This window comes from Dipodomys spectabilis, unplaced genomic scaffold, assembly GCF_019054845.1.
Source record: "Dipodomys spectabilis isolate Male_0828 unplaced genomic scaffold, ASM1905484v1 ptg000513l, whole genome shotgun sequence".
NCBI classification, from domain to species: Eukaryota; Metazoa; Chordata; class Mammalia; order Rodentia; family Heteromyidae; genus Dipodomys; species Dipodomys spectabilis.
The window spans coordinates 1,853,371-1,861,502 of record NW_024871190.1 but is presented as its reverse complement, the minus strand read 5'-3'; positions in this window follow the sequence as shown (position 1 = coordinate 1,861,502).

The window sequence follows — 8,132 nt, the reverse complement described above, 5'->3', positions numbered from 1 at the left end:
AGCCCTTAGTAGGGTTCTACAAATATGTGGATTTATCCTACTACATTTGATAAGTATCCCCTCACTAAATTATCTTTGGTTGGGTGACTTGCTGACCTAGCAGCTGTCTAGTATCTCCATTGTGACTTCACTTTATTCTACTGAACAAGAAATGGAGAAGGAGAGACTGACCACAACACATTTGCATCTTTCTCAATGAGCAGTGAATGGCAGGAGAGTATTTAAGGTGCTCCTCATGTGCTCAGTTAGCTTGTACCACCTGGGATTCCAGCTGAAATCTTGATAAACAGATAAAAAAATTACATGCAGCTTGTTGTGCCAGATTCACAACTAGAGAGATAGATGAGAAAGTGGAAGGGCTTGGTGTGATAGCCACAGGTTGACATGAAGCACAATTCAAAGGAAGTGGAGATGAAGGGAGCTACCTTGAGGGAAAAGGAGAGGCAGCTGAAGATGATGAGCACCTAGAGAGAGAAGATAGAGTTAGTTTGAGGCCTGCTGGACATCAAAGTATCCCATCTGAGGTAGAACAGTCTGCTGTCCACAGCCACAGAGAGAAGTTGGAAGAGCATCAGCAAGTGCTCTTGCCCATTTCTAGGGAGCTCCCATAATGCCAGGGTAAGAATTGGCAGCTTCTCAGAACACTGCTGTTGAGCACATCTCAGATCCCTTTCTATCATGATAATTGACACTGGAGAGGAGCAGCAAGAGTTGTTTGAGGTGATTGCAATTCACTATGTGGAGCCCGTTCTGCAGCATTGTGGAGTGTGGTCTCTCAGGATGCTTAGGGCAAATATAATATAGCTGGTGTCAAAGAATGAAATCTACTTGGAGTAGGTATTTATAGATGGCACATGCCTGAAAACAACAAGCTGATAATGAGCTGCTAGAGGTAGTTCCCTAAAGATGTAACAGCCAAAACGGGAGAGGCAAACCCAGAGCTTTGAACCACATAAGCCCACCATTCCAATTGCTTGTACCATAGTACTGGCTACCCATTTTCACACCCATGACCTTGTTACCCTGATTGTGCCCCACAATCCCTCACAACTTTTACTCTCACTTTTTCGATGCTTTCTTGTCCTTGCTAAACAGTTTTGTATGTCTGTATTAGCTGTTGCTCCTACCCAATTTCCTGCCACTGCAACTCAGCAATTACAATCACAATTACCATTTCCCTTTTATCCTAGTCTCTACTACTCTTTTCTGCTACCCATAATTCATAATACCATGGTTCCAGCCACCTGATCCCTGAAACCCCTGTCTCGGATACCCCATACCCAAACAAAGTAAGTGATGAGTGGTTACAGACAGTCGACTTGGATAGTCCTCTTGCAGGCATATTGGGACAAGTAATTCCTCAGGTATTTAACACGAGGGACTAACTGGCAGTGGAAAGAAAAGACGTTACTCAGAGATGACTAAAATCCAAGGACATGACTTATAACTTGTTGCTAGGAAAAGAAGGCCCTAAGGTGAATGTTAATGAGAAAAGAAAATTTTACAAAAATTATTGGGGAAGATATAAAAGGTTTAGCTTAGTATCTTCTACTAGTGTAACTACTTTGTATTTTTAAAAGTTATATGAATATGCAATTTATGTGGTACAGATATTAATTGGTGGAATAGTTGCATAGGATCACATTAATGATATTCAATAGTTTATGCTCTGTGATACGCTCATGAGCCTGCCTTTGGCAATATTAAATGAGCTTTCTAACAACAAATGGAATTTCATTGTCAAATACTACAAGGATATTATGGATGCTGGTACCAAAACGAAAGCTGGAACAGGAAAACTAAATAAAGCTACAAGTTTGAAGGGAGAGGTAAGTGTCAGGGTTATGATAAAAGAGAAATTATTCACCATGGAATCTTGGAAGAATAGAATGTGTTTTGTTGACTTACTAGCTTTTAAAACATTCTTAGAAAGCAGAACATTGTTTTTTATTCTTGCTATTTGGAACCTCTTTAATGAATGGTTTAAAAAATTATCAAAATAACTTTGAAAATTCACTGGTGTGAATTTTCAGATTAACCTACTCAAAGTTGCCTTGAGATGCAGGCAGGCCACATTCCTTTTCTATAATATTAATGAAATAAGCTTCCTTTGAATGTTTGGACAGTCCATGACACTTGTTCCAGAACAAGAAAAGATAGTAGAGAGAAAAAAAATAAGAAGGAGACTCAAGACTCCTGAAATTAGTATATTTCCCATTTGGACTTTAATGGAATTTTTCTACAAAGAATAAGAATTTCATCTTAACATAAGAATTTCAAGAAGAATGTTCTACAGGATAGCTTCTAAATGTAATATTTAATGCTGTTGTATTACATGAAAACAAAGGTTTACAGAAAACTTTAAATTTCAGAAAAACTGTAATGTTCCAATAAACAAGTAGAAGAAAAATAATTTTAAAATTCACGGTTCAAAGCAAACCCTAGCAAGAAAGTCTGAGAGTTGCTTATCTAGAAACAGTAAGTGGCGCTGTGGCTCAAGTGGTAGAATGCTTCCCTGGAGCTGAAGAACTCAGGGATATGTTACACCCTGGTCCTGATTTCAATCCCTATGACTGACAAAAATAAAATTTAAAGAATTAAAGCATTAGGGCCGGGAAGGATATTCAGTGGTAGAGTGCTTGTCTTGCATGCATGAGGTCCTGGGTTCAATTCCTCAGCACCACATAAGCACAGAAAAGTGGAAATGGTGCTGGGCTCAAGTGGTAGAGCACGAGCCTTGAGCTGAAGAGCTCAGGGACAGCACCCAGACCCAGAGTTCAGGCCCCCTACCACAACCACCACGAGCAACCAATTAAAGTATCAAATAATCTGAAGATGATGTCCAGAATAATGAGTGTTGCATTATCCGTTTACATGACTTAGTGATTTGAAACCTAGTTTACCAGGAGAGGTGGTGGGCAATTTTTGTGCCAAAACCTGCAAAAATATTTTGTACTTTCCCAAGGAGGAAGAAAGGAGAGAATGGGGGGAAGAGGGTAGGTGTTTGGTGACCTTGCCTTTTGGTTCAGTGATTGTTTTCTGGAGTCAAATTCAGAGAAATTCCGCTTGCAATCCTAGTTGCATTGGGAATTAAGAAGCCATGTCCTGGAAGTGGGTTTGTCGTGTCCTTGGCCTGGTTCCAACCACCACTGGATAACGCAAGTCCCAGTTCATGACCAAGATGCCTTGAAGACTACTGATCCACTGGGAAGGTGGACATAATCGCAGCTAGAAAAGGCAAAAAAATGCAATGCCAAGGGCAGCGCTGGAAATCTACACCGGGCAGAGAATTTTTATATATTTTTATTGTAAAAGTACTGCATATGGAGTTTACATTTACATGAGTATGATAATGAGTACATTTCCTATCAAGCATTGTTACCTACTCCTTTGTTTTTCCCCTACTATCCCTTCCCTCCCCACCTCTCCAACTCCTCCTTCCTTGACCCCTGCCTGACATTTTAAATTCATTTTCGACACAATGTCCTGCACATCTCATCATCACAATGGGTGAACTTCCATCCCCATTTAAGCATTCTGCTATATCCTTTACACTCTCCAAATTACAAAAATGTATATAGAAGATGCAGAACACTGGAATCAAATACAGTGAAATCAAGGGTTATACCGTGGTGGGATGAACCAACAAAGGAATCACATAGCGCATTATAAGTATATTAAAAACAAAAGAAAGAAAGGAAAACCCACTGTGTCTCTGATTTGGGGTACATTTCGTTTATCATCATCTTATATGGTCATATGTGCATAGCCTTTGATCTTCTCTGTTTGTCCTAGACATGTACTAGTCCTTGCAAACAAGGGAAACCATGGGACCTATGTTTCTTTGGGCCTGGATTACTTCACTTAATATCATTTTTACCAAGTCTTTCCATTTCCTAACAAATGGAGCAATGTCATTCTTTCTGATGGAGGCATAGATTTCCATTCACTCTCTCTCTCTCTCTCTCTCTCTCTCTCTCTCTCTTTATATACATATATGTATATAGATATACACACATATATATATAGTTGTATATATATATATATATATATATATAATCACATTTTTTGATCCATTCATCTACTGAGGAGTATTGAGGTTGATTCCATACCATAGCTATGGTGAATAATGCTGCAATAAACATGGTTGTGCTGGCAGCTTTGGTATGACCTAGTTTGTGATCATTTGGGTAAATACACAAAAGGGGGATTGCTGGGTCATAGGGCAGCTCTACGTGGAGTCTTTTGAAGAGTTCTCATACTGCTTTCCAAAGAATTTAAAGAAGTCTGCACTCCCATCAAAAATGCAGTAGGGTTCCCTTTTAGCCACATCTCCTCCAACAACTATTGTTATTATATTTATTGATTATGGTCATTCAAACTAGAATGAGATGCAGCCTCAATGTTGTCTTGATTTGCATTTCTTTTATGGCTAGAAAAGTTGAGCATTTCTTCATGTGTCTAATGGTCATTTTTATTTCCTCTTCAGAGAAATCTCTCTTTAAGTCTTTAGCCCAATTAGTTATCGAGCAGTTTGAGGATTTGTTTGAGGATTTGTTTGAGGATTTGTTGTTGGTGGGATTTAATTTTTTGAGTTCTAAGTATATTTTAGATATAAGACCTGGTGCATTTTATGACTTGTAATGATCATCTCCCAGAACATAGGCTTTCTATTAATCTTGCTAGCTATGTCCTTTGCCTTGCAGAAGCTCTGATGTTTCATGCAATGTCATTTGTCCAATATTTCTTTGATTTCTTTTGTTTCTGGTTCTCTATTAAGAAAATTTCTGCCTAGGCTGAAAAGCCCTAGAGTTTCTCCTACTCCTTCAGTAATGTTCTCATGGTGTCTTCTTTTATTTTGAGGTCTTGATCCATTTGGAGTTGACTCTCGTGCAGGGAGCTATAGCTTTAGTTTTCTAGTGGAGTTTAACCACTTTTGCCCACACAATTTACTCAAAAGGCTGTCTTTCTTCCATTTTATTTTTCTAGCTCACTTGTGAAAGACTAGGTGGCCATAGGTCAGTAGGTTCATTTCTGAGTCTTCATTTCTATTGCATTGGTCCTCAGGTCTGTTTTTGTGCCATGCTGTTCTTTTACTATAGCTTTTTAGTAGAGTTTGAAATTTGGAAATGATAGTGCTCCAGTGGTGTTTTTTTCTGCTCAGGATTGACAAACATACAGCTAGCATATACTTAATGGTGAAAAGTTAAAGCCATTTCTTATAAATTCGGCAATGAGATAAAAATGTCTGCTCTCTCCAGTACTCTTAAACTTAGTATTAGAATGATAGTTGGGGCAATAAGACAAGATGAAAACTTAAAGGAAATCCAAATAGGGAAAGATGAAGTAAAATTCTCCCTCTTTGCAGATGACATGATCTTGTATTTAAAGAACTGCATGGACTCCACTCCCAAGTCACTTGAGCTGATCAGAAACATTCGCAAACTAGCATAGTATAAAATTAACCGTCAGAATTCAATGCTTTTCCTGTATTTCAAAAACGATAAGAGTGCAGCTGAAATTAGGAAAGCAATTCTTTTTAATAGCCACACAAAAAATAAAATACCTAAGATTTAACTTAAGAGATGAAGGACTTCTATGATGGAAACTTTAAAAACCTGAAAAAGAAAAATAAAAGCTGTACTAAGGAAGTGGGAAATCTCCAATGCTCCTGGATTGGGAAGATTAACCTCATGAAAATGGCAATATTTACAAAGATATATGCAAATTCAATGTGATACCTATCAATATCCCAATCTCACTCTTCAATGAAATAATAGTAACCTAAAAATTCATATGGAACAATAAAAAACCTTGAATAGCAAAGAAGTTTATCGTGATTCTCATTTTGTATTACCACTTTGATTCTACAAAGTAATCTATGGATATTAACTTTCTTCCCTCCCTTTGAATAAAGCTAAAAATAAAATCTGCCTCTAGCTCCCATGACACTTAAGTCTTAGGTCTGGAAAATTGTTACTAGATAATAAATTACTTAATTATATTTTGAACCATAAAATATGCATATAAAAATAGCACATTTTGATCTCATGAGAAAACAGCCTTTATCCCCCCCCTCAAATTTATTTCCTGAAAGGCATTTTTAGAGAGAATCTGTTTTCTTTTGTAGATGAAAGGCTTGTAGGAAACTATGTTCATAATCTGTCTCCTCCTCCCACACCTCAACACATAAAACCCAAATTTCACAACGCATATATAAGCAACAATACAAAAACCAAACACTGGGAATGCTCAGATGCAGAATGTTTAACAAAACCCAGAATGTAACTCTGCTGTCTGAGGGAGGGGCTCTCTGTATAAATTAACATACAAACCCAAAAGAACAGCCAGGAATACAGGATGTCTGTGTCCCTGGCTGCTACTCCATAGACCAGGAGCAAAGAAAGGCTTCCTGAGCATGCTGGAGAGTGCATGGAGGAAAGTTTCCTTGCCAGCCTGAATACAAAAGTTTGCATCACCCCTCCTGGGCCTGTCTTTTTTGTCTTCTCCCCACAGTGGAGCAGAATCGTCCCCTGCTCCACGAAGGATAAAAACTGTACAAGCTAATCCACAGAGTGGATTCTCTTCGGTCTGCACACCTTCCTATGTTGGCCACGCGGTGCTTGTGCTCCCAGGGGCTGATCCTCAGGACCCAAGCCTGTGGGGCAGGTGGGTGCTAGACGTGACTCAAGTCACTGACTTGAATCAGTGGTGTCATTCATTCAGCAGCCCCAGTGTTGCTTCCCTAGCCCAAAAGCAGGTGCATCCTGATCTTCTCCCGCAGTCCCAGGCGAGGTGCCCATGAGGGCCTGAGTTGGGCAGGTTCCCACTGGGATCCTACTTAACCAGAGGGACCAGCATGCCAGATGAAGTGACTGCTGCCTGAATTACTTATTATTTTATGGAGCAATTTTAAACAAAGTGATACACATTACTGTATGATACATAATGATACATCCTTGAGTCTCTAGTCTAAAATCATTAAACTTGATACTAGCAAGAATGGATTTTATTGTTTTTATTTATAAGGCCATACTGGCAATTGGAAATAAAAGTACAACAAAACTCTTATCCAAAAAACACATGATTAAATCTCAGAATTTGAAAAAAAAATTGTATGGAAGTAGTGCAAATGAAGTTATACTAGAATACTAAAATACACACAAAATATATTATATTAGTTACATTCAAAAGTAAAATAAGTAGTTACAGACAGAATTCCTACTGGATAAAAAATATTACAATGTTTTAACAGGTTGAAGTGATATAGGTTATATATTTTGTTTTTATAAAACTTATTTATATCTCCCAGTTCTGTTTATCTTAGTGAAGGAAAATGTTAGAAAGTAGAAATTATATGTGGCACCTCTTGCTTACAGTACCATGAAGGTGAGTAGCACTTCCTAATGAAGTCCTTGGATGAAACCCATATCCAGCCCATGTAGACCTATCAGATGTCCATGTGGTGTCCCTGAGGGGGTCCAAGACACCACATTGGTGCTTCAGCAACTGCAGCACTTGTTGCAGTAGACTGTAGCCAACAAGGCTCCATCATTGACCAATCCAAGAAATCCAGACTCAGGTGCCAAAGCCATGCGGATAGGCAGGGCAACCCCCAAGTCATGCTTTCCACTTGTGCAGCCTACATTGCCAAGGCCAAATCCATTCCCCTGCTTTGGAGACCAACGATGGTACAGGGTGAGCCCATTGCCTCCAAAAAGAGCATCCCCAGAATGGCACCCAGAGCTGGGCCCATGTGGACCAGAAGGACGACGGAGGAGGCTACACAACAAAGCCAAAGGGGTTTCGTGTTCCCGGTGCTGCAGCTGATACTCTGCAAGTCCAGCTTCCTCTGGCAGTGATGGGCATATGCAGGGATGGCCCTATACCTGAGTCCACAGGGACCAGAAAATGGAGGTCCATAGAGACGCTGAAGGGGATCCAGGTGGCTGAGCTTCTGTAGCTTTCACAAGCCCACTGGCAGAGGGGCTAGCACACGTGTCCAGTCCCCAGATGAACTTAAAGACAGATGAGGTGAACCAAGGTTGCGCTGCCTGGCCCCAAGGTGGCTGGCTGCAAACCCAGCTTTCCTTCTCACATGGACTGTGCAGTGTACAAACATAGTGTCCCCC